The sequence below is a fragment of the Cupressus sempervirens genome, chromosome 3 (genome assembly GCF_028749045.1).
Source record: "Cupressus sempervirens isolate cs-2001-9-10 chromosome 3, ASM2874904v1, whole genome shotgun sequence".
In the NCBI taxonomy this organism is placed as follows: Eukaryota; Viridiplantae; Streptophyta; class Pinopsida; order Cupressales; family Cupressaceae; genus Cupressus; species Cupressus sempervirens.
Window position 1 is genome coordinate 207,869,410 of NC_143120.1, and position 26,259 is coordinate 207,895,668.

Genomic DNA, 26,259 nt, shown 5'->3' on the forward strand with positions numbered 1-26,259 from the left:
TTTTCATATTTTCCAAAAGGTTCAACTCTAGTGTCAATCTCTTCTTTGAGTAATGCAACAATTTCATAGTCAAATTCTTGTAGCCATGCCTTTCGTGGCTTCACTACCTACACAAATGTGTTATTCATGTCCACTAAGAAGCATACATCAATGTAATATTTCATTACTAACTCTTCTAGTATTCTCATCCTCAGCTCCATTCTTTGTTTGAATTCCTCAAAATATGTGTCCATGACATTCTCAAAATTCTCTCTTAATTGAGTTATGTATTCAATGATTTGTCTTGTCACTAGGTTTCCTTGTTCCCAAAAAACATTGTGAATACAAGGAAAATACTTTTGAATATAAAAGAAAATACACATGATAAGTGATCCAAACTTACATATAGAATTATTTGCCTTCCTAATGAATATTAGGTTTTCTGTCAATATTGACTTCTATAACTTGACAAGATCATATTGATGATCTTTAATAATAATCTTCCATGCTTGGTCAACTGCCATACATAGTACATTATTTAGTTTTCTTGATTCATAGAATTTGTGAGAAATTACTCTCACCTTAAATTCAATCAATGGATTAGAAATATTTGAGATGGAAAACCCTCATCCATTCCACTTTTCTCCTATATTTGCCTCAATTTCCTCATGACTCGGACATCACATAGTCTTCTTCTTATCTAGAGTGGGATAACCTGTAACCTTGTGAATCATTTTCTTGGTTATCTCAATTGGTCCATTTTGTAGCCATAACTTCATATCGTGTATCCTTCTCAGTACAACCTTGATTGATTTGATCTTAAAATTCCTTAGAAACTCTAGGGCATGAGTTAACCCTTTCCTTTCAATAGTTTTGAATTTTTCCTTTAGAACACCTTCATCACACAATTTTTATAAGCCTCTTGAATCTTGTAGTCACCAAATTCTCCAATCTTACACATGTAGCAACTTTGCAATCATGTATCATTTAAGTGTTCTTTTTATGTCTGGCTTTTATTATATAATGGTTTTAGGGCCATGTTAAAACCTATTTTCCTTAATCAAAAACTTTGCACATTGTCTATCCCAATTACCTTAGGTGATATCAAAGATAATGCACCCATTAAGTCATCTTTCACTGTAATTTAAGGAATATCATGTAATTTTGGTGAAGGACAATCATCACTTTTTACCAATTGAATGTTACTAACCTATACTCCTTGAATCTTTCTTATAGATGATGAAGTTTCCATATTTCTCTATTAGGGTTTGAAAATTCTTCTCTTTGGATAGCTTGACCCCACTCAAATCTTCACTTGGTCAAGTTTCTATCTCAAAATTTCTCTTAATCTCCTTAAGATCTTTTTCAAAAAACACTTAAATTTACTCGTCTTCTCAAATTATATATACAAGGCATGAAGTGATGTCTTCAAATTTTAATGTATACTTTCTTTGGCTCAAATTAGGGTCTCCATTAATTATGTGTGCTTAGGTACGTGAAAGCTAGCTATCTCATTTGATATTTTTCCTTTGAACTAGGTCTTCACTATATAGCTTGGTTTCTTCCATCTAACTTAGCCTATACACTAGTTTAGCATCTAAATCACTTGGTCCATATTGCAATTATTGGTCAAAATAGAAAATTTTACTTATGTTCGACACTATCTCTATAAATGATTTTGTCACACTAGTCCTTTCATAAATATATTCTTATGCATATTTACTTATGCAAGTATGAACTTTAGCTCTTTTACATTTGGAACTGAAGTAAGATATATCATTTAAATATGTAGTTCCTTACATACCTTTCTTTTTTAGTTTGAGATGATAAGATCACATAATCTATTGGATTGGGTTATCTTAACTTCATTTTATTCATTGTTTCCAACTTCTTCCTTTTGTTAGTCTTAGATTGGTTTTGACAATTGAGTGTCAACACACTTTAACCATTTCTCAAGATGATGTTGAGTATAATACATAAACCAAGCTATAGTGTGTGCTAAGCCAAAAAATTCAATAGGTGCTGAGTGAAATTTAGGTGTCGAGCGAAGTTTAAGTGCTGAGCAGAGTATAGATGCCGAGTCATTATAGATGTCGAGTGAAATAGAATTTCTATAGGAGCTGAGTGAGATAGTTTTCCTATATGTGTTAAGCATTAGCAACTAGTAAGTGTTGAGTAACACATAATCAACATATGAGTTTGTATCTTCAAAAACTCAGATGTAAACTATTTTTGAAGCCGACATAGGATGAATCTCGAAGGATATTGAAGATAAGATTGAATCTTTTGCATTACCTATGTAATCAGCATCCAACCAATAAGAAAAATGGAGAAGACATGCAACCAATAGGAAAAGTGCAAGAAATGAGTAGGAAATGAAGATCTAATATTGATCATAGATTAATACCTAACCCTAAGTCTTTGAAATCTTTAAAAGGAGAATGAAACCCCATTATTCATGTGTGAGAGAGAAGTCTATGGATGAATTATAATGAAGTGCAAAAGGGTGAAAAGACTTAGAGAAGAATAGAGTAGCATTGCAGAATCTAGTTGATCAAGAAAAGAAATTAGAGTTACAAAGAGTGACAAATTAGATCAAGCAAGGATTAGAGAAGATGGAGCAGAACAAGGGTATGGAATCAGTAATTGAGGATTGTAATTCATTAGGTCAAGAATTTCTAATACTCTCTAGCAATTGTATTAGGTATGGAAATCCTATGGACTTAGGTTTTCTTAGCAACCATTTGTAAATCATTTAACAGGGTGGTATTCCAAGTGAATGTTCTAAATTCCTTTAACAAGACCTACTTTTAGTAGGGTAGTTAATACTTTAACCAAGTCACTTTTAACAAGGTGTAAATTCTTTAATAGGGTAGACCATTGGAAGTGGTCAAATATTGTAACCTTGAATAGTTGCATATTGCTATAGTGATACTTTGTGGGTGTCATCCCCACACTAGTTTTACCTTCTCATTTTGGAGGGTTTCTAGGTTACCAAATCTTGTGTTATCTATTTTCATGCATGTCTTTACTTTCATGTTTATTAGATGAACTAGATGCATGTGAATGATTTTAGTTAAAAGGATTTGAAAAGGTTAAAGTTAATTACTTTTGATTCAACCCCCCACCCCCCTCTCAGAAGTAAATCTTCCCACTTGTAAATTCCAACAATTGGTATTAGAGCTAAGTTATCACAAGAAGGAGCCTTACATCTTGGAGAAAGTATTTAGAAATGGAAGTATACAAACTTGGTGAGATCATAGAAAGTTAGGTAATTGATATACAACTAGCTTTACATGCTTTGGAAGAAGCTAGAGAAGGATTGAAAAAATCCTTAAAGAGAATAAGAGAGATTGCCATAGTTCATAATGATACACAATACAAGGAGATTAACACCTCAAACCTATTTTGAAATGGATATTCCAAAGAGTTTGATGTAGCAATAGTAGACTTGATGGAGAAGAATAGAGCTCAAGTAGAAGAAATTAGAATACTCAAGCTTGAACAAGAGTCACAAGCCATAATGCTTTGTGGAGTGACTGAACATAAGAGAAGAGCCATTGAAGACAAGGCTATGCTAGAAGAAGAAAAGATAAATCTTGCCAATAGAATAGAAGAGAAATCAATTAAGCTTGCAAGAATTTAAAACATGTAGCTAGACACCCTAAGTTAAATGATGAATGCACATCATGAACTAAATGTCAAGGATATTGAGATCTCTACATTGAAGATACAAAATGAACAACTAAAAAATGACCTAAAAAGAGAAAAGGATATTGTAGAGAGCTTCAAAAAACCTAATAAGGCCATCAAGTACTTTGAGTAGCTACTGAAATCACCAAGGGCAAGAAATGATACTACAGGACTAGGATACACTAGCACTGAACAAGGAGAGTCATCCAAGACTATAGAAGAAATGAGTAACAAAGGTAAGAACACTAAACCTACTTGTCATTTCTATGGTCAAAAGGGACATACCTTAACGTATGGAGGATCAAGAATGCCCATTAGCATGATAAAATTAAAGATATAATTTATTATCATAAGTGCAGAAAACAAGGACATCAAGTACATAATTGTAAGACTAGGACTATCAGGACACCAAAATTTGAAGGTCACTACTACAATTGCAAGAAGTATGGACATAGAGCTTTTGAGTGCAGATCAAAGCCTATGTGGACACCAAATCAGATAGCAAGGGAAGGTATCCATGGACATCACTACAATTGGGACTACAACACCAAGTATAGCTATCATTACTATCAGGAATATGGACACATTCCTAAAAATTGCATAAGGAGACATTTCAAAGGAAACTACAATAGATGGTTGAGCCAAACCACATGTTTTAGTTGCTTGAAGATTGGTCATATTAGCAAGAATTTCCCAACAAGGTCAAAGGCACCCAACTCAAATAATGACAAAGGTAAAGAGAAGGTAGACATTGAACACATCAAAGGAGAAATGAATGAGACATGGAAGAAGAAAGATGGGTGTAGCACATCAAATGAAGGGATCACTTCACCTAACATGTCAAATGGTCACATTTCATCAAACTAAGTAAAGAAAAGGCATGAGCGATTGATTTACAAAGTTTTATCATACATTAGTTCCTAGACAAGTAAGTATTGAAATGAAGAGATCAACACGAACAAAGATGCAAAGTTAAAATTTCAAGATTTTGCAAGTGTTGCCGAGTTTCCCTTAGATGCCAAGTAAAAATCTAGTACATGTTGAGTTGATTGTCAAAATAGTAGGAGTCAAGTTGGTAGAGGAAGTTAAGTAAAAGAGGAAAATTCAGTTGAAGCCAAGTAAAGAATACTCCTATGGAAGTTGAGTGATGAAAAGGCAATGGAAGCCGAGTAATGCAAAAATCCTTCAAAAGTTGAGTGGATAGTTGTAACCACATTAAGCATTGAATGCAATGAAAATAGGGTATATCATCACATTTTGAATCTTTTTTTTCTTCATCACAAATAAAGAGAAAATATTAGAGAGAGCATAAAACAATTTCATAGTAGAGAATCCAACATGTAAGTAGATTTCTACAACATCTCAGCATAGTTTCATCAATCTTGAGGTATTTATATTTGTCTCGAGCTAAAAAATTTCAATTTTTTTTTGTGTACAAACCCTAGATTGTAAAAATGGCTTCTAGCTCTAGGAAAACTTAGGAGAAGGAACCCTTTGAAGTCTAGCTAAAGTCCAATGAGGTCAAACAACCTAACTTCTACCCAATCCTAGAGGTAGCATATAAGAATGACCCAGTTGGAGTGTTATCCATCATAACCCCCAAGGTTGTAATGGTTCAGGATGTAATAATATGTTACAATTGCAAGATTGGAGCCATAGGAGATATGGAAATTAGAGAAGCTTATGAAAAACTATGTGATAATGGAGTGTTGAAGGAAGAATACTAGATTGTTGAGAGGAAGGGTTTGACGTGAGCCCTAGAATTTCCCACCATTTTCAAGACTGAGTGGATCACACTATTTCTTAGCCAAATACATGATGGAAGCTTATGGTTGGAGGATGGCCCAATAAAAATCACAAAGCGAATTGTTCATAGAGTGATAGGGTGCCTAACCTTGGATCAGCTAAAGACCCTTAGGAGTGATTCTAAGGAGGCAATTGAGAAGAATACTAGTGGTAAGTGGAACAAGAGAGGGATGACAATAGATACCATTCAAGACCCTCTCATTGATTTTTCTATTAGGGTTATTACACAAAAATTCTACCAATCTAGCAAACTCAATAGTGTACCCTACATTATAGTGGATGTTAGTTACAAATTGGTGAAGAAGGATCATACCTATGATCTTGCAAAACTATAACTATAACAAATTAATGAGAATCTAGCAGCTATCAAAAGAACCAAGGGAGCCTAATGCAAATTTGGTACTATTTTGATTTGTATATTATTTTATGTGCAGAATGAATTTCCTTCTTTTGGAAAAGTAGCATGGAAGACAAATAGGTCAATAATAGCTCAAGTAAATGAATATATTGAGCAGATGGGAGCTAATTTTGAGACCTTAATGACTAGCTATTTTGAAGACTTCAAGAAGTCAATGAAGCAAAGGATAGGAATTCTAGTTCCCTTAGTAGAGAAGCATGTAAATGATGTATTTTTTCTTGTAGATATAAAATATACATACATTCAAGCTACCATGCCAAGAGTGAATTGGCTACGACCTCTTGGTTATGAAATAAAAATAGATGAGGTATCAGTAGAAATAATTGCATTATTAGTAGAGGAAATAGACAAGGATGCACCACATTTTGGAACCTATGATGTGGTGAGATCAAAAGTGGATATGAAGTTAAAGAATATCTCCACTCTAAAAAATAAAGATAAACTTGTCAAGAAATTAAAACCTAAATTTGGGGAAGGCACTACAGAAGTAGCAGAGGAAGAAGGTGAAGAAGTAGAGGATTATGAGGAGGAACAAGGTCAGGGCCCACTTTCTTTGACCCAAGGTATGGGGGAGGATGCAAAAGAGGAGGAAGGTGTTGAGCAAGAAGAATCAAATATTGAGTCAAATAAAAGAAAAGCTCAAAAACAACCACCTAAGCCAAGGCTAGCCAAGCCTCCTACAAGGGCAGATACTAGGGCTGCAACCCAAGTGGAAAAAGAGTAGAAGAAATAGAATGCAACATGACACAGAGGGTCTATAGAGTAGAAGACAAGAAGAAAGTATGTTGTACCTCTTGAATCAAATGAAGAAAGGATAGAGTCTGATGAATAGAAATTCATATTGGTAAGACATTCTACCACATCTAAATTGGAAAGCATTTGCAATAACATTAGAGACAATGTAGGCCTAACTATACTAAAGAACATTGATTTCAATAAGGTTTCAAAGGAACAACAGAACATAGTGGAAGAGTCCATCTACACTATGATGGCTAAGTTCAAGACCACTTGAACTAGATAATTCAATGCCTAAGGAGCTAAGCTCATTAGTTGAGAATACATGACATTACAACCTTAAGATGGAAAATGAAATAAGGGAGTCAACATTGGCTCGAGTAATGCTAGACCTTCCTAAAGGTCAAATAAAAAAGGCTAGTAAAAAGCATGGGAGAAAATTTGCACCCAAATATAGAGCCTTTAGAATTTTACAAAACCAAATAGAAGATGTGCAAAAATCCACACAAATGTGGAAACTAATATATGGACTAAAAATAGTCAAAGAAGGGCAAGAAGACCCATTTGAAGGAAGAAATGATGAAGAAGAAGAAGAAAATGGGAAAGATGAGGAAGGGGAGAAAAAAAGAGAGGAAGAAATAGTGGAGAAGACACAGGGTGAAGAGGCAACAACTAAAGAGCAGAAACTAGAATAGAGTGTCCAAGACACCCAAATACCACCACCAAGTCTGCCACATACATTACTTGTAGAGATAATAATTGTAAAAGATGTTCCTAAAAATTCAGCTCAAAATATCAACCCATTGATTACAGAGGATCTCAAAAAGGTCCTGCACCAAACTACACTGCAATCACAACTATGTAGTAATCCAGTTTTGGTGAGTGTGGATGAATTGTAGAAGGTGACTACACAAGAACCACCTTCACATCCTCCCATAGCTACAACAGATCAACCCAAAGAGCAAGAAGAAAAAGATAAAATTACTAAGGTTGATCATATAGTTGCAACAACAACAACTACCAAGGAGCCAAAAAAGGAACACATAGGACAAGATGTTCCTCTTACACAAATTCAAGGTGCACCTTCTCAAATTATCATTATTGATCAAGGTAGTAGAGAAGAGGAGCAAGAAGTAGAGAGAAACCCTAAAGAAAAGGAGTAGGAGGTAATACAAACATTGGCAAACTTGCCTACCTTGGGGACTCCTACTAAGCAACCAAGCACTAATGTAGTACCATTGCAAATTTCAGCACTAGGCTCAAACTCCACAAAGGTTGCAAGGGTACTTCACTATGGAGACCCTTTACTTGATGAAGAACTAGTCATACCCAGTTATGACTCAAGAACTATGAATTTAACATAGATAAATGAAGTGCAAGAGGCACTTGAGAGAAGGAAGAAGCAAGAGATACTCATGAATTAGTATAGATAGAAGCAAGCACTTGTGGAAATCAAAGACATAATTCTTGATGCATTCAACTAGCAAGTACTTGATGAAACCCAGCCCATCATGGAGAAATTATCCAATATTGTGGACCAAGTATAGAATGAAGACCTTGATACAAATGTAAAATTATTAGAATGGTTAGAAAAGAATTTTTAGATGAAAGTAAATGAAAAGATATCTAGTGAAATAGCATTTTCACAAGTAGAATTGGTTAAAAAGGTTGAAAAAGTGAAAACAATACTTGAGAATGTATTCTCATTGTACTCCAAGTTGTGTGATTCATCATATTTCACACAAGAAATTAGCCAAAGGATACTGAGCTTAGAACAAAATCTCAAGATTTCTAGCACACAGCTACCCAAAGATCCAACTTAGAGTGAGAAGCATTTTACAACTATGCTTCACACATAGAAAGAGTTAGTTGTAGTGATAGTAGAAGAGGCCAATATTAAGGACAAATTAATATAGATTAAATCTTCCATCACCACACATTTGGAAGTACTCCATAAAGAAATGGACTATGTAGAAAATGTTCTAAAGAAAGATCCTAATCTTTCTACTTTAGAAGGCCTTGTACATCTTGCAGCAGCATCTAGCACAAATTATTAGAGATTTCTGTAGATAATTGGGTTGCTTCTCTCAAGATGATTATGGAGGAAAATTAAACAATTTTTGGCAAAGTATTCTATTCATTCTTAGGACCCTTTGACATAAGTGTGAAAAAGGGGGAGATATAATGTGTAAATAGAAAGGGGGAGATATAATGTTTTTGGGATATGTAAATAAGAATGGGTAATAATACATTCTTTGATGGAAATAATAAAGAATGTCCAAAGGGGGAGATATTAAAATTCATATTTTGAGAAAGAAATAAAGAAAGAATAGATATAGAGTACAAGAAAAAACAAGGTATACAAAAATAGAGGCAAACAAGGAAAAGAGTATTAGACACATCAACATGAGACAAATTTAGCACAATAATCTTTGGTTGTAGAAATGGAGTTTTTGGTTACAAAATTTGCACATTAGCTCAGGGGAAGTTATAACTGAGTGTCAACACACTTAGCCATTTCTCAAGATGACACCAAGTATAATATAGAAGCTAAGCTACAATGTGTGCTGAGACAAAAAATTCAATAGGTGTTGAGTGAACTTCAGATGCCGAGTAATCTTTAGGTGTCAAGTGAAGTTCAAGTGCCAAGTAGAGTATAGATGTTGAGTCACTATAGATTTCAAGTGAAACATAATTGTTATAGGAGCTAAGTGAGCTATTTTTCCTATATGTGTCGAGCATTAGTAACTAGTAAGTGCTGAGTAATATAGAATCAACATATGGGTTTTTATATTCACAAAGTCAGATGTAAACCATTTTTGAAGCTGTCATAGGATGAATCTCAAAGGATCTTGAAGATAAGATCAAATCTTTTGTATTACCTATGTAATCAACATGCAACCAATAAGAAAAATGGAGAAGGCATGCAACCAATAGAAAAATTTTAAGAAATGAGGAGGAAATGAAGATCTAATATTGATCGTAGATTCATACCTAACCCTAGGTCTTCAAAATAATTAAAAGGAGGATGAAACCCCATTACGCATGTGCAAGAGAGAAGTGTATGGGTGAATTATAGTGAAGTGAAGAAGGGTGAAAAGACTTAGAGAAGAATAGAGTAGCATTGTAGAATCTAGTTGATCAAGAATAGAGTATTAAAGTTACGAAGAGTGACATATCAAATCAAGAAAGGATCAAAGTAGATAGAGCAAAACAAGGATCTAGAATCAACAATTAAGGATTGCAATTCATCAGGTCAAGACTTTCTAATACTCTCTAGAAATTGTATTAGGTATGGAAATCTTATGGACTTAGGTTGGCTTAGTAGCAATTTATAAATCCTTTAACAAGGTGGCATTCCAAGTGAATGTACTAAAGTCCTTTAATAAGGCCTACTTTTAGCAGGGTAGTTAAATCCTTTAACTAGGTCACTTTTAACAATGTGTAAAGTCTTTAATAGGACAAGCCTTTCATAGGGTAGACCATTGGAAGTGGTCAAACATTGTAACCTTGAACAATTACATATTGTTGTAGTGATACTTTATGGGTGTCATCCCCACCCTAGTTCTACCTTCTCATTTTGGAGGGTTTATGGGTTGCCAAATATTGTGTTACCTATTTTCATGCATGTTTTTACTTTCATGTTTATTAGATGAACTGGATGCATGTGAATGATTTCAGTTAAAAGGATTTGAAAAGGTTAAGGTTAGTTACTTATGATTCACCCCCCTCCCCGCTCTTAGAAGTAAATCTTCCCACTTGTAAATTCCAACACCTTTTTCTTCCATTTTTGTTTCATATCCTTCCTTGTTTGATAAATTTCCACTTTTCCTTTACCCTTGGTGTGATTATGACTTTTTGGTACTCGGGTCTTGTAGTTTTTTCTTGAATATCCAAACTTGTGACATTTGGAACATACATTGTTAGGTGCATGGTTCTATCTTTTGTTTGTCTAATAGGGCCTTGGCTATTATCTACATTCATATTCTCTATGTCCATACTTTTGACCAAAGATATATCATTTAAATATGTAGTTCCTTACACATTGTTCTTTCTTATTTTGAGATAATAAGATCACCTTCTCCATTGGATTGGGTGATCTCAACTTTATTTGCTTCACTATTTCCATCTTCTTCCTTTTTCTTCCATTTTTGTTTCATATCCTTCATTTTTTGATAAATTTCTACTTTTCCTTTACCCTTGGTATGATTATGATTTTTTGGTACTTGGGTCCTACAGTTTTTGCTTGAATATGCAAATTTGTGACATTTGGAACATATATTGTTAGGTGCATGGTTCTACCTTTTTTTGTCTAATAGGGCCTTATCTATTATCTGCATTCATATTCTCTATGTCCATAATTTTGAAAATTATAATAATAGTCTTCAAATCCAAGTGTAGTAAATGCATTCTTCCTTTTTGATCTACACTCATGTGTTTGATGTCCTTGCTTCTTGCAATAAAAACAATAACCAATCAATTTAGGTTTATGGTTTTGCATACCATTTTTACTTCTATAAATTTTTGTAGTATGCCTAAGTTTTCCATAATGATAACATGTTTTCTTGCCTTTAGATTTTTCATTTCTTAGTTCTCCACTCTTGGATGATTCTCCTTTCTTCGTAGATGATTGACCTGATCCAACAGAGTTGCTAGATGACCTCATTAGTTTTTCAAAGTATATCATTGCTTCATTAGGCTTGTTGAATATATATACAAGTTCTTTCTCAGTTTTTAGTTCATTCTTCATTAAGTCCTTATGTGATCTTAGATTTTATATTTTCACATCCTTTCTATTCAACTCTTGATTTGCAAGCATCAATTGATTCATCATGTCTAGTAAAGTGTTTGTAAGTTTTTTTTCACTTTAGATGTCCTTTCTTCAAGTTTTATTGTCATTTATCTTTTGTCTTCCTCAGTGATAACCTTGTCTTCCTCAACTTCCTTCTTTTGCTTGGTTACTTCACAAATCCTTACTGAATGAATCTCATGTTCCCAATTCAATCCTCTAACTTCTTCATCTAGGATTCTATTAATTCCTAGTAGATCTACAACAACTACATCATAGTTACTTGAATTTCCAATTTCAAATAATCCTTAAGTATCAAATTCTTCATAATTCAATTCTTTTATGTAAATAGCCAACTCATTTATCAATTTTAAGGACTTCTCCAGTTCTTGTCTTGCCACCTCAAGTTATTGCAGTATGAGCTGGATGTCAATCACCTAATTATCAATAACCTTTCCCAATTTATAATCCTCTAGTGCCATGATCTAATATCCAAAGCTATTAGACTTCTATAAGAGAACCTTAGCTTTGATACCAATTCTTGGAAGTCTTATTTAGAAATATTAAGATGCTAAGGGGTGGGGGGTAGATCAGGATATATAACACTTAAACTTCTTTAATAAGTATTTAGTGCATTCATTACATTTACCATCTCATATCTAATGCATGCATAATATAGCTTGTAAAATTAAACTATACTAACAAATAGATCTAATCTATTAATCACATCCATGAAATTTTAAAAAATAACACAAAGATTTTGGTTTCTAGAAGCCCTCCAAGGTGAAGGTAAAACTAGGGTGGGGATGACACTGACCAATCTTCACTACTATAATAATAAAGTTAACCTATTAGGATAACACTATTTGACCATATATGATGATCTACCTTGTAAGGGGTCTACCTATTAAAGGGTATTAAGACTATTTAGTCTTATCCTATGAGAGGATTTTACACTTACAAAAAAACTAAAGGACTTGGTTAAGATATTTACAAAGATATGTTAAAACCACTTTGTTAAGAGATTATCGCTGAATTGATATGTTGAAACTAATTCAAGGCCTTATCCTTTGTCTACTCTGATAAGCTTAGTTTTGGATCTCCTCTCTTTAATATTATATGATCTATAATCTAATATAGCTTTATAGTCCTTCACTACTTTGACAAGTTTGCTTGCTCTATTCTATAATGATAAAACTTAACTCTTTTTCCTTCTTCACAATGTTCACACTTCACACTTAAATTGCTCTATGATCACATGAATAGGTTGTTCACTCCTTTACATCATATCATGATATCTTGTCTCAAATAGGTTTAAATATTGTCTATTTAAAAACTTCATAAAGATTTTTCTAGATGCTTCCTTATTTTTTCTCTTCATCTGATTGGTTAATCACAACACATAGGGATTCATGATCCACATCATAAAATCTATAATAAGCTCTACAAGTATTAAATTGTTGGTATGTTTTTCACTACACCAAAAGTTTGAGCTATCAATAAATGTCACAAACATTAGACTTACCTAGATCCACAAGAGGTGGTTAATCCATGTCACAAACCTCAAAGGAGATACTTATCTCCAAGTCAAAAATCTCCCTTATAGCACTGACTGAGGGTTCCACAATGAAAAAAATGAAGGAGACCTCTCAAGATTTTAGCCCATGACTCAAGGCTTTGATACCACTTATTGGTATGTTTTCCATTGCACCAAAATCTCAATTTGTTAATAAATGTCACAAACATTAGACTTACCCAGATGCACGAGAGGTAGTTAAGCCATCTCATGAACCCTGAAGGAGGTGTTGACTAGTCAACATAAATATCTTGTCAATGTTGGCCAATTTACCTCAAAGTTTGTATCCTTCTTGATTAAATTCCAATTATTCATTTCTCAACACTTAATAGCTTTGATAATCAACATTCATTGTAAATTTTGTTGATGCTCGATCTCTACCATGCTCAACACCTTCTATGTAACTCAACATCAATATGCTTGAACTACTTAGTAAATATTAGACTTGACTTATGTTAAAAATACTCAATGACCAAAGAATTTCTTGGCTCCTATAGAGCTTGACATATATATGTTTATACATGTGTCATTATATGACTTGGCCTATATAGAGTAGCTCAGTTACAATGATGAGCATCTAACTCTACCTATCATATGACTAGGTGTTTGACACTAATAGAAAAAATGATTAGAGATACCAAAAAGGTGATGGACATGTGCTAGATAATACAATTAAAGATTATTATACAAATACATTTATCCATGACACATTTAGTCCAAGCACAAATGATCATGTTGATGATGATGACCTCGATGTTGTTCAAAATATACCTCTACTTGAGAAGGCATACAAGACCCTTTACGAAGGCTTCCAAACAACTCTTCTCTTTCTATTTTTTATTGGTTGTGAACTTGAAAGTTATGAATGGTTTATCTAGCATAAAAATATGATGTATGTTAAGGTATGTCATATTACATGATTTTATAGTTATTAAAGTGTGAGTCACGTCCCATTAATATTATTTATATTAATAAATTATACTTTTTGGTGTAGATTGATAATTGAGTTTATGTTACCTATTGCGCCACTTTTCATCCTGTACCCATTTTGCAAAGTGGAAAATGATCTTGTGTCTTAGTTTAGTCTGGGTATGTCCAAGTCTTGTTCTTTCTTCTTAATTGAAAAGTTTCTCCATCAGGTTTTTCATCTTTTCTCTTCCCCTGCATTACATAACTGGCTAGGTTTTCCTTGTTGTCGTGAGTTTATGGGTAGTCTAGAACCTAATTTGATGGAGATTCTTTAGTCATATAATGATTTTCACAAAGTTATTTCTGAGGATGAAATTTTCCATGGCTTATCATAGTTTGCACATAAAGAAAATGAAGTTTGCAAAAAACGCAACATTGCCTTCTCCTCGATGGGTTTTTGACCAGTGAAGGCAATTTTTCACAGAGGTCAACAAATGAGGTTTACAAGGTAAAGCAAGGAAGAAATGAGTTGTTTTATGGATAGATCATTCCTACATTATAGTATTCCACCTTGGGAGTCACTCAAGATTCATCATAGTGCTCAAAATCATAGCTAGCGAAAAAACTTTGAAGTAACTTCTCCATGGTGGGCTTTCAACCCATGAAGTTAGTTTTCTGACAAAGGTATTTGTGAGAGAGAAAAGCAAGTAAGTGGGTTTCTTTTTGACTTTTACAACCCTTCTTGGATTTTTTGAAGCTTAAAGACACATTGACTTAAAGGGTAAAGTGAAAATAAAGACATGGGTGGAAAAATAGAAGTTGCTTTCTCCTCTGTGGGTTTCCAACTCTAGAAGGCAATTTTATGCATCTATTGAAAAATCACTTCGGCAAGCGTGTTGGGCTCATAGATTGATCACAAGATAGTTGAAAATGATAATGGAAGCATTTTAATCACTTTTGGCAAGGTATTTTAATCAAAATCTGGCTAAGCAATTTTTTCCTTACGGAGTACTCCATTCTTAATTCTCCAAAACTTGGTGAAAAATGAGAAAATAAGTATGTAACTAAAGAAAGTTACCATTGGGCCAATAAAAATAGTGAAAAGACATGGAAAATCCATTGCAAACCCCCACATTTATTAATCTAATAGATTTATCCTTTAATTCACTTGTGTGGCACGAATCTTGAAGATTAATAGGTGAATTAGGATTTCTATATAAAGATGAACATAATAGATTTTCAAATTACTGCTTTCTTTATTGAACTATTATGTTGTCAAATTGAATAGTGTTTTCAAAGCTCTTATAGTTGCAAAGTTCTTCTCTCTATGTTGCTTCCAATTTTAAGGTTTCAATTCATCTCTATCATAGATTAAATGGCAACTAGATTCACTAGTTTCAATAGGCTAAATGGAATTAAGTCAACATTGTAGAATGTTATAGACACCTCACTCCATTTCTTTGACATGCAAGATTTTCAAAGTAGGTTGAGGACAAAGCCAATTCACCCTATAACAAAGAAGCTTTGAGCAAGCTGGCTAGTGGAGGCAACTAGATTTCCTATGGTAGTTCAAGCTCCTGAATTAATTTTTGAATGCATAAATCACTACAATCTAGACACTAAACAAATTTTTATTCTTAATCACATAGTTTTAATCTCGGTTGATAGGAAAATTGTAGTAAATTGCCTCCAAATTTTGGAGCGAGAAGAGTTTTCCAAATTGACAATAGGAGGAGCCATGTTTGAGTTCTCTTCAAAGAAAATGGTGTGGCAGAAGGAAATTATGAGGCCCTAGTTCAAAAGCCATGGGGAGCTAAAGGTAAGGTTCCTAAGACTCTATTCGACACCAATCTCAAGCCTAAGATCATAGAAATTTTGGTTCTTCTACATCAATTGAAAGGTGAGGTAGAAGCACTCAATTTTGTTGAACAATATTTGTTTTTGGTACAAATCATCTATTCAAATACACATTATGTTGATTGTGCATATGAGATAATTGAGCATCTGTCTAGAGCCCTCAGTACCACAAAGTTTTACAATACGTTCTACATGTCTTCTTTCCTAATTTATATGTTTGATTCTCTACAATTGTGTCCAAGCCTTCCCAGAATAGAGAACTTCCCTAATGATGTGAAAAGTTATGAATTTTATCCATGCTTGTAATTACAGAATAGCTATGCAGAATATGTTAGAGTTAATGACTCCTTTACAATGAGGATTTGTAGGGAACTCTAGGGATGCCCAGAGAGGAGGTTCAATCTACAAGTAATGGTGCCCATCAGTAAGTTTGGTAGCTACTTTATTTAGTTCTCATCCTTTTCATATTTAATTCTTGCAACTTTCAACAAATTTTGTTTGAAGTTGCCCAAATACCCAAGTGATATGATTGTGTTGATAGAGATTGTGAGACAAGCTATCTAGGTGAACACACTGAGCCCCAGTTTAAAGAAGGGGTATGAATTCCCTATAAAGGTTAGAGCTTACAGTTGCGAGTCTTGGTCTGATGCCAAAAATATGCTCAAGGCTTTTGAGACTAAGAACAAGTTGGAATAATATGAGGTTGTGAGACCCATGTTCGATCCAAATGGATATGCAAGAGAAGTGCTACAAATTGGGATTGTGATCAAGCATGTCACCATGGTAGAAGATTATTGGGAAGATTGCAAGAATGAGCTGGAGCATTGAGATCGTGCTTTCAGGCTCATAGTGGAATAAGTGAAGACATATGGTATTGATCTTAATGATGAAGGATTAGAGGATGATGGCCAAAATATGTATAGCAATACATAATTGGCCAAGTTAAGGGGGATTCCTATAAGTTCTAAACCATATATAGATGTAGAAGAGAATCTTGATATCATGATGGCTAGGATCATCAAGAGAATGGGGAAATGGGTTGAGTGGACAATCAAAAAGAGCCAGAGTAAAGGTGTAGCCACTCAAGCTTCTCCAGTAGCTACAATGCCTACTTCATCGCAGAGTGCTAGACTAGGTGTACCATAGCTTCCACTCAAGGGATAGCTCAACCTTCAGGTAGAGGTGATCAACCTTTGGACAAGAATGTTCCTATAGCCCAGACCTATCACAATTGTTCTCTCCCAGTTATAGGAACCCAAGTTGGTACCGAGGAGAAGAAAATGGAGGAACCAAAGGACAGTGTCTCCACTCCAATCCCATCCCCTCATACTACTCTAGTTCCATCTCCTCATACTGTTGGAAATATTCAAGATATGACAAGTTACTGAGAGGGGAGGGGTGAATCAGTAACTTCTAAAAATTTCAAACAATAAAACTGTATACTGATATATTCACCATTCATCCAAGTAACCTATTGTAAGCATGAAACAAAATCATTTGCAACACTTGAACACACAGATTTGGTGACCCAGAAACCTTCCAAATAGAAAGTAAAACTGGGGTGGGGATGAAACCCACAAGCTTCGTTAGTGCAGTATGAAGTTTGCCGGTTAAGGCTTACAATGACCACTTCTGGTGATCTGCCCTGTTAGGAGCACAAAGGATTGCTAGATCCACCTTGTTAGAGGATTTCCAAACATACAATAAAGTATGCACTCTATTAGGAGATTTACAAAAGACTGTTAAGTCTACCTTGTTAAAGGATTTACAAAAAACTGATTCACCTGTTAGAATGAAACAGTGGATTTGATTACAACTAATTGCTGATAAGATCTGCTATGCTCTGATTCACCTTGATGTGATAGATAAAACTTTTCTGCTTCAAAACTAGACCTGCTGAATATCTTCACAATTCAACCCACATACTTTCGCACGCATCTATTTCTTTCGCACTTTCACACTTTCACACTTTCACATTTCCATTCATTACCATTGCCATAACAACTATTGTTTGAATGAAACAATACATTGCATATATATACCATCCATATAAACAATACATGCAAGGTTGGCTAAACAATACATGCAAGGTCGGCTAAAACAACAAGTGCAAATCTCTATACAAAGTCGGCCCAAGGTAAAAACTCGGGTTCACTGAACTGACTCAATGTCCTTCTAATACTCGGCGTCCACTGCGTTACTCGGCATCGTCATGCACTCGGTAGAAGTGAAGGCATGGTTCATACTAAACACTTCGAGTAGTTCTAAACCCGGTAACCACTAGAGACTCGGTAGAAGAGATGTCACTCGGTGAATACTTCTATCTGAACTGTTGCTTGGTGATCAAAGGAAACACTTGATAGAACCTTGTGACTCGGTGATAGTTAGTTTCCTTGATATCCGTCTGAGCTCGGTAAAAATTAATTTCCTTAATAACCTCAGGAGCTCGGTTATCATGAAGTTCTCGGTTACATCTTAGTACATCTTTACTCGGTCAAAACTGATTCCTTTCTTTACCTTGAACACTCGGTAAACACTAGTTGCTTTGTTCACCTTGATCACTCGGTAAACACTGACTTCTTTGTTCACCTTGATTACTCGGTAAACACTGACTTCTTTGTTCACCTTGATTACTCGGTAATTACTGACTTCTTTGTTCACCTTGATTACTCGGTAAACACTGCTTTCTTTGTTCACCTTGATTACTCGGTAAATACTAACTTCTTTGTTCACCTTGATTACTCGGTAAACACTGAGAACTAGGTAAATCTTGGCTTCCGGTGAGAACTCGGTAAGCATTCAGAATCCAATAAGTGTTGTAACTAATGACAAAAATGTATCATAATGCCAACAATCTCCCCCTTTGGCATTAGTGACAAAAACACTTATGAGACAAAATTTATCTGACATGCTGATGACTAATTCTGAATATACATAGCTTTGTTATATACAACTCCCCCATAGAATAGCTTTGTTGTATACAACTCCCCCATAGAATGCACATACATTATTTACATGAGCTGTATATCTCTTCCTTTGTAAAATTTTTTTGAAAACACTTATTCACCCATAGTATACATATCCAACAATAATCTCCCCCTTTTTGACAATAATGCCAAAGAATAAAGAATATATATACTTATATAGAAACACCAAAATGAGAGATGAACTCTGAATGTACCTGGAGAATAAGCTGGAGAGTCTTATCCCAATTCTCTTGCAAAATTTTGCAGGTGGAAAGAGCTATTTGAACTTCAGCCAAAAGTTCAATCGCATTATCTGCAATGGAGAAGTTATTATCATGGATTAATGTCTTTGAATGTGCAATATGCTTCTGCATTGAATCCATGATGGGAAGGATCATGTTTTGGATATCTATCAATGTAGATCGGATCCTTGCCTCTTCCCTCAATAGCTTTGCCTGCTTCTCTGACAAAAATTTGATTCTGAGGTGATGAGATGAGCTTGAACTGGGGTCAAGCTTCAAGTTCTGTGCACTTACCTTCAGATCTTCATCAATTTTATTTAGTTTTTCTCTTATTCCTTTAGTGTATTCGGTAACATCACAAAGTTTAGCAAAAAGAGATGTTACATTATTAAAAGAATTTTCCATATCTGCCAAAACTGAGGTTAATGCAACCTGATTTATTGCAATGTTCTAGGCAATGTGCCCTAATACCTTATTATCAAATTTCTTTTCTGCACGATCAATTAGCTTTTCTTGTCCTGAGGCATCTTCATTGAATTTATTAACTGCCTCTTCCAGTTGAATCAAAATGTGTTGAGAAGTATCAACATCAACACCTATAGCCTCAGTAATTATGTTTCGCGCTTCCTCAATTATCCTATATTCCTTATCCCTTTCTGATCTTAACTGCATCTGAGTAGCCTTTTTCTCAATAAGTTGACTAGCATACCTCATTTCTTCAATGGTAGCATTATCAAAGTCAATCTTTGGAATTACTATCTCTGTGTCCAAGTCAATGTCTTCGAGAATTTCCTTTCCAGTGATCATAAGTCTTAATGGTTGCTTTTGTTTGACTTCTGAGATGACTAGTTTGACCTTTGGAATAGACACAACAGTAGAGACAGAAGGACTAGCAGTAAAAACTGGGATGTTTGAGGTTTGAGTGCCAATAGAAGTATGTACAGGGTCAAAAATTTGAGTGCTGGCCAAAAATGGTGATACACTCAGTAATATAGTATCTGAGCTCACTATGCCTGAAGTAGATGGTGACAAAATTGTAGAACAAATTTGAGTTGTCAAAATTTGAGAACTTACAGCAATACCAACTGATGATGATGGAGTCGAGGAGGCTAACTCAGTAGATGAAAAGGGGTGCAGCTCAGTAGTCGAAGAGGGATGCAGCTCGGTAGATGAAGTGGTAGTCACTTCTACTGATGATACCTGGAGCTGAGATATGGCAAGTGTAGATGGTAAATCTGGTGTAGATGAACCTGCTGAAGCTAACTGTAACCTTGACGATGTCACAGGTTTGTCTAGGGAGTGAGGAAGGGATGCAATAGCTGCTGCTGCAATTTTTACCGTATCATCCTCCTTATCTTCCTCTTCAGCTTCTTCCTCTTTGTCTTCTTCCTCTTTTTCTTCCATCATTGCATCAACTCTCCTGGTGTAACTGTGATGGATGGAGTGCTATCTGATTCATCACTGCTGCTGCCGCTGTCATCATCCTTTATTTCTACTGGGTCTACACTGGGCTTATGTAGATGATAGATGTTTTTCCACATGTTTGTAGCATCATTTACAACATGCTCTATATCTTTGATCAAAACCAAACAAGTGTGGAATCTGATCATCATTTTACCTTCATAGGTTTTCAATTCAGATTTTACCTCTGCTCCAGTGAGACTAGGCCGAATATTCTTCAGGGATTGCTCATATATATCTTTTACCGTCTTGGTGGCTAACTCCCATCTTGGTTGTACTCTCTCCAGTAGTTCTTTAGAGATATGAGGAGCAATCTGGTCCAGGGAGTATTTCCATTTTCCCATTTTGTTAAGTACCAGTTCCTCAATTTGCATTTTCTCTGCATCAGTCCTTGTCTCAAATCTCAATGCCTTGAAATTTGCAATGCCAGCTCCTTCTTCCAATGTTTTGAGCCTTTTCTCGAATGTAGGTGCAGGTTTGACCAATACAGGTTCCTGAATACCTTTTCTCGTTCTCCGAGTGAATACTGCAGTAGGCTGCTTCTTGGGCTTGGTAATGATTACCTTGCCTTTCTTCTTTGCCGGTTGCTCTTTTTCTGATTCTTTTTCTCCTTCTTTTTCTTCTTCACTTTCTTTATCTTCACCTTTTCCCTCGGTGACCATAAGAGAACTCATTTCAGTTTTTAGTTTGGCCATTTTCCTTTTACCTTTGCTGATGGCCTGTGGAATTTTGATTTCTAGTTCAATTCTGGCCTTTGCTTCATCATAAGTACCAAAAATTCATTGTCTTGGGTCTACTGGCTCATTTACCAGTGCTTCAATGATATCCTTGGTTTCATCAATATTTACCTCATATGGAAGAGGTTTCACCCATGCAACTCGGGGTCTAACTGCCTGTATGTATACCTTGTCACAGTCAACCATGAAACAGACATCATCCTTATACTCTTCAACAAGTTTTGGAGGTATTCTGAATCTGTTGTTCATCCTTTCCTTGAAATCTTCAAAATAATTGTCCATTACTTTGTCAAAATTCATACCCGTATCTACTATGAATTCATTTATTTGATACAAAATTGGAGTATCTTTCCTCCATACAACTGTACCTTTGGATGGAAAGAATTTTTGTACATAGAAAAATAAACAAACTAGCAAAGAACCAAATTTACAAGGGTTTGTCTTTGCAGTCCTTATGCTTTCCATGTTTTTATTGAATTGTTTTAATAGTACATCAGCTAGGTCAAACTCCATATTTTTCTTTACAATTTTATATGCCAAATCTACAGCCTCGCAAGGTACACTATTCAGCCTGCTGGAACTATACAGTTTGTATGCAATAACATAAATACCAAATTTCAGTTCTATATCTGAAACATTGTTGAGTTTTAAACCTCTGCCATCCCATTCAGCTTGGGTTTTCTTCTGTAACTCATCCCGTCCTAGGGTTTTGGTGGTTTTGGCTTTGCTGAGCATTGGGAGACCCGTGATTTTGTGAATCATCTTCTTGGTTATCAAAACTGGTTGTTCCAACCACAACTGACCATTATGTACTCGGCTCAAGATATACCTCACCCATTTCACTTGGAAACTTCTTGGCAGATGTGGGATATGGGTTAAGCCTTTGGTTTCCAAATGTTTGAACTCAGGTTTTAGGGTTCCATCCATGCATAACTCGGCTAGGGTGCTATCCATATCTAGTGTCCCTATTTCTTGCACAGTACACTTGAAATGAGTACGAATATCATTGATTAGAAGTACCTTTGGAGGAATCTGTGATTGAGCTCCATGCGGGTCGAGTGATTCAGCGATGGCAGGAACAAGCTTGAACGTCGGTGCCTTCCATTCCGTTCCCTTTACAAGCATTTCGGATCCTTTCTTCGCCTTGCTACTGCTGGTGCTTGCGGAAGCCATTGCTTCTTGGTGAGTAAGAAGATTTCGTAAGAATACTTCACTGGAAAATTTCTTCAACTCACTTGAATTCGCTTGAAAGCCCTCTTTTTGTAAATCTCGAATTCGCGGTGAAAAATGAGGTTGAAATCTGCCCTTTTGATGAAAAATTCATCATTAATGTTCAACACGGAGGTAGCTGCGATCAACAGGCTGTCATCCGCTAGCTCAGCTTAAACTTCGCAACTCGATGACCAAAAGAAAATAGGTTAATCCACCCTTAACTCGGTAAGAGAAGAACCAACCATGCTCGGTAAGTGCAACTTGGTGAAAGAAGCCTTATTGCACCCGACTGAGCTCGGTAAGGTCATGTACCGACCATGATCCTGATGTATCTGAAATACTGATTTGATCATATTTTCATTCTAGGACTGCTTAGGATATTGCTTGTAGATACAGTCCTGGTCTTATGCTGATGAGTCTTAATTGGAAATGGAAGAGTCACTCACTTCTTGAGTGACCATTCCATCACTTGAATTATCTGGCTCGGTAGACTTTGGAATCCATTGCTGCTTCATTTGTTTCTGAATATTGTCTACTTTGATTTTCTTCTCATCCTCGACTTTCTTTATGTTCATGCTGTTTTTAGATATATGACCAAGTTCTATACATGTATAACATCTTACAGTGGTATCCCTTTTTCTTAGGTGATGCCTTGCACAGTTTATGCCAGTATGACCATATTCTCCACAATAATGACATCTGCACCAAGTGTTGTAGTCCCAACCAAATATTGCTTTGACAAGTTGTTCAGCTGGATTAAAAGATTTGAATTTGCATTGTGATGCCTTATGACCTTGCTTTTGGCATTTGTGACATTTACCTTCAAATTTCGGTTTCCTTTTGCATTCATTGGCTTTGTGTCCATGCTGATTGCAATTGTAGCACTTTCCATTAAATTTGCCTTTTCCATTGCTCCAACATCCGTTAGATGTATGACCTAACTTACCACAGTGGCTGCAAGTAGGTTTTTTATTCTTTTGAGTACCCTGTTTGGAGGATTCACCTTCTTCCTTGTATCCAAGGCCTGCTTTACCATTTTGTTTATGAAAGTTTTCTTCATTTTGCAGATTCAATTGATCCATGTCTTTTTGAGATTTTACCATTCTCTCATTGACTTGTTTTTCAGAGATTAGATCACTTTGTAAGCTTGCATTGATTTGTCTTTCAGTAATTAAGTCATTTCTCAAAATCTCATTCTCAGATCTTAGATTCATAATTTCTTCATTTGCATTAGATAATTGAGTTACAAGATTTTCAAGCTGAGAGGATTGATTATTCCTTACCTCTAAGTCTTTAGCTGCCTTGTTCCTTTGCTCCAAGATTTCGCATAGCCTGATGGATTGGATTCCTTGTTCCCTTTTGAGCTTTCTTACTTCTTCCTGCAGAGATCCATTCTTTTCTAAGAGTTCTTTAATTGCTTTGTCAGCTTCATCTGAACTATTTGATGGTGAGAGATCTTCAATCTTTTCTTCAACATACTGATGGTCATTCATTTGCTTTGCAAGTTCTTTTCTTCTTTTCAAGGATTGTGAAAGATGCTCTTTTGCTTCATTGAGTTGAGCCATGGCCATTTTCAGATCTAGCTTTTCATTCTCAATAGTTTTGTCAAGTCTGAATATCTCCATTATCCTTGATCTTTGCTCAAGCTGTGAAGCTTTTATCTTGAGAACCTTAAAGCTCTGATACCAATTGTTGGAAATATTCAAGATATGACAAGTTACTGAGAGGGGAGGGGTGAATCAGTAACTTCTAAAAATTTCAAACAATAAAACTGTATACTGATATATTCACCATTCATCCAAGTAACCTATTGTAAGCATGAAACAAAATCATTTGCAACACTTGAACACACAGATTTGGTGACCCATAAACCTTCCAAATAGAAAGTAAAACTGGGGTGGGGATGAAACCCACAAGCTTCGTTACTGCAGTATGAAGTTGGCCGGTTAAGGCTTACAATGACCACTTCTGGTGATCTGCCTTGTTAGGAGCACAAAGGATTGCTAGATCCACCTTGTTAGAGGATTTCCAAACATACAATAAAGTATGCACTCTGTTAGGAGATTTACAAAAGACTGTTAAGTCTACCTTGTTAAAGGATTTACAAAAAACTGATTCACCTGTTAGAATGAAATAGTGGATCTGATTACAACTGATTGCTGATAAGATCCACTATGCTCTGATTCACCTTGATGTGATAGATAAAACTTTTCTTCTTCAAAACTAGACCTGCTGAATATCTTCACAATTCAGCCCACATACTTTCGCACGCATGTATTTCTTTTGCACTTTCATACTTTCACACTTTCACATTTCCATTCATTACCATTTCCATAACAACTGTTGTTTGAATGATACAATACATTGCATATATATACCATCCGGCTAAACAATACATGCAAGGTCGGCTAAAACAACAAGTGCAAATCTCTATACAAAGTCGGCCCAAGGTAAAAACTCGGGTTCACTGAACTGACTCGGTGTCCTTCTGATACTCGGCGTCCACTGTGTTACTCGACATCGTCATGCACTCGGTAGAAGTGAAGGCACGGTTCATACTAAACACTTCGAGTAGTTCTAAACTCGGTAACCACTGGAGACTCAGTAGAAGAGATGTCACTCGGTGAATACTTCTATCTGAACTGTTGCTCGATGATCAAAGGAAACACTTGATAGAACCTTGTGACTCGGTGATAGTTAGTTTCCTTGATATCTGTCTGAGCTCGATAAAAATTAATTTCCTTGATAACCTCAGGAGCTCGATTATCATGAAGTTTTCGATTACATCTTAGTACATGTTTACTCGGTCAAAACTGATTCCTTTCTTTACCTTGAACACTTGGTAAACACTGGTTGCTTTGTTCACCTTGATCACTCAGTAAACACTGACTTCTTTGTTCACCTTGATTACTCGGTAAACATTGACTTCTTTGTTCACCTTGATTACTCGGTAAATACTGACTTCTTTGTTCACCTTGATTACTCGGTAAACACTGACTTCTTTGTTAACCTTGATTACTCAGTAAATACTGACTTCTTTGTTCACCTTGATTACTCGGTAAACACTGAGAACTAGGTAAAGCTTGGCTTCCGGTGAGAGCTCGGTAAGCATTCAGAATCCAATAAGTGTTGTAACTAATGACAAAAATGTATCATAATGCCAACACATACTACCCCTATTCCTTCTCTGCATACCACCCAAGTTCCATCTCCTTACCATAGCCCAATTGCATCAGTAAGTGCTTAAATTTTGAAGCCAAGGGGCTCCCCTATAAAAATAGTTGACCTAGGGGATGGAAATAGTAGCAGCAGTGAGTCTACTGAGTCAGATGAGTAGATGAAGAAGAATTCAAGAATGGAGAAGGGCCAGACTTCTTCCAAATTCATCTCTAAGGATTCAAAAAATCCTTTCTCTTCAACTACTGTAACAATAACTCCAATGAAGAAAAGTATGTTTAGTATTGAATCACTTGGAATGGCTTCCAAAGTGATAGGAACAAACTCCTGGTTGGAAGATACATTGGAAAGGAAGAGAAAGAGAAAGGATGAAAGTGTTTCTACAAAAGACATTGTATCTCTCGCAATTCATTTCAAGACTACATTGACAAAGGTTAAGAAGCAAAAGACTTTGTCAATACTTGGGCAAGATCCAAAAATAGGGCACTTGATAATGGAAATAGCCAAGCCAAACAAGCGAAGGAGAATTGAGGATATGATGCTTGACAATTTTACTCTACATTCAATCGATCTTGGAGAGGCCAGACATGATACAAAAGTTGGCTTGTGGAGATCAAGTAATGAAGTAATAGAAGGACAATTAGAAAGTCTTAAGCTATCAAAGATCAAGATGAAAGCTGAGATTGAAGAATTGAACAAATT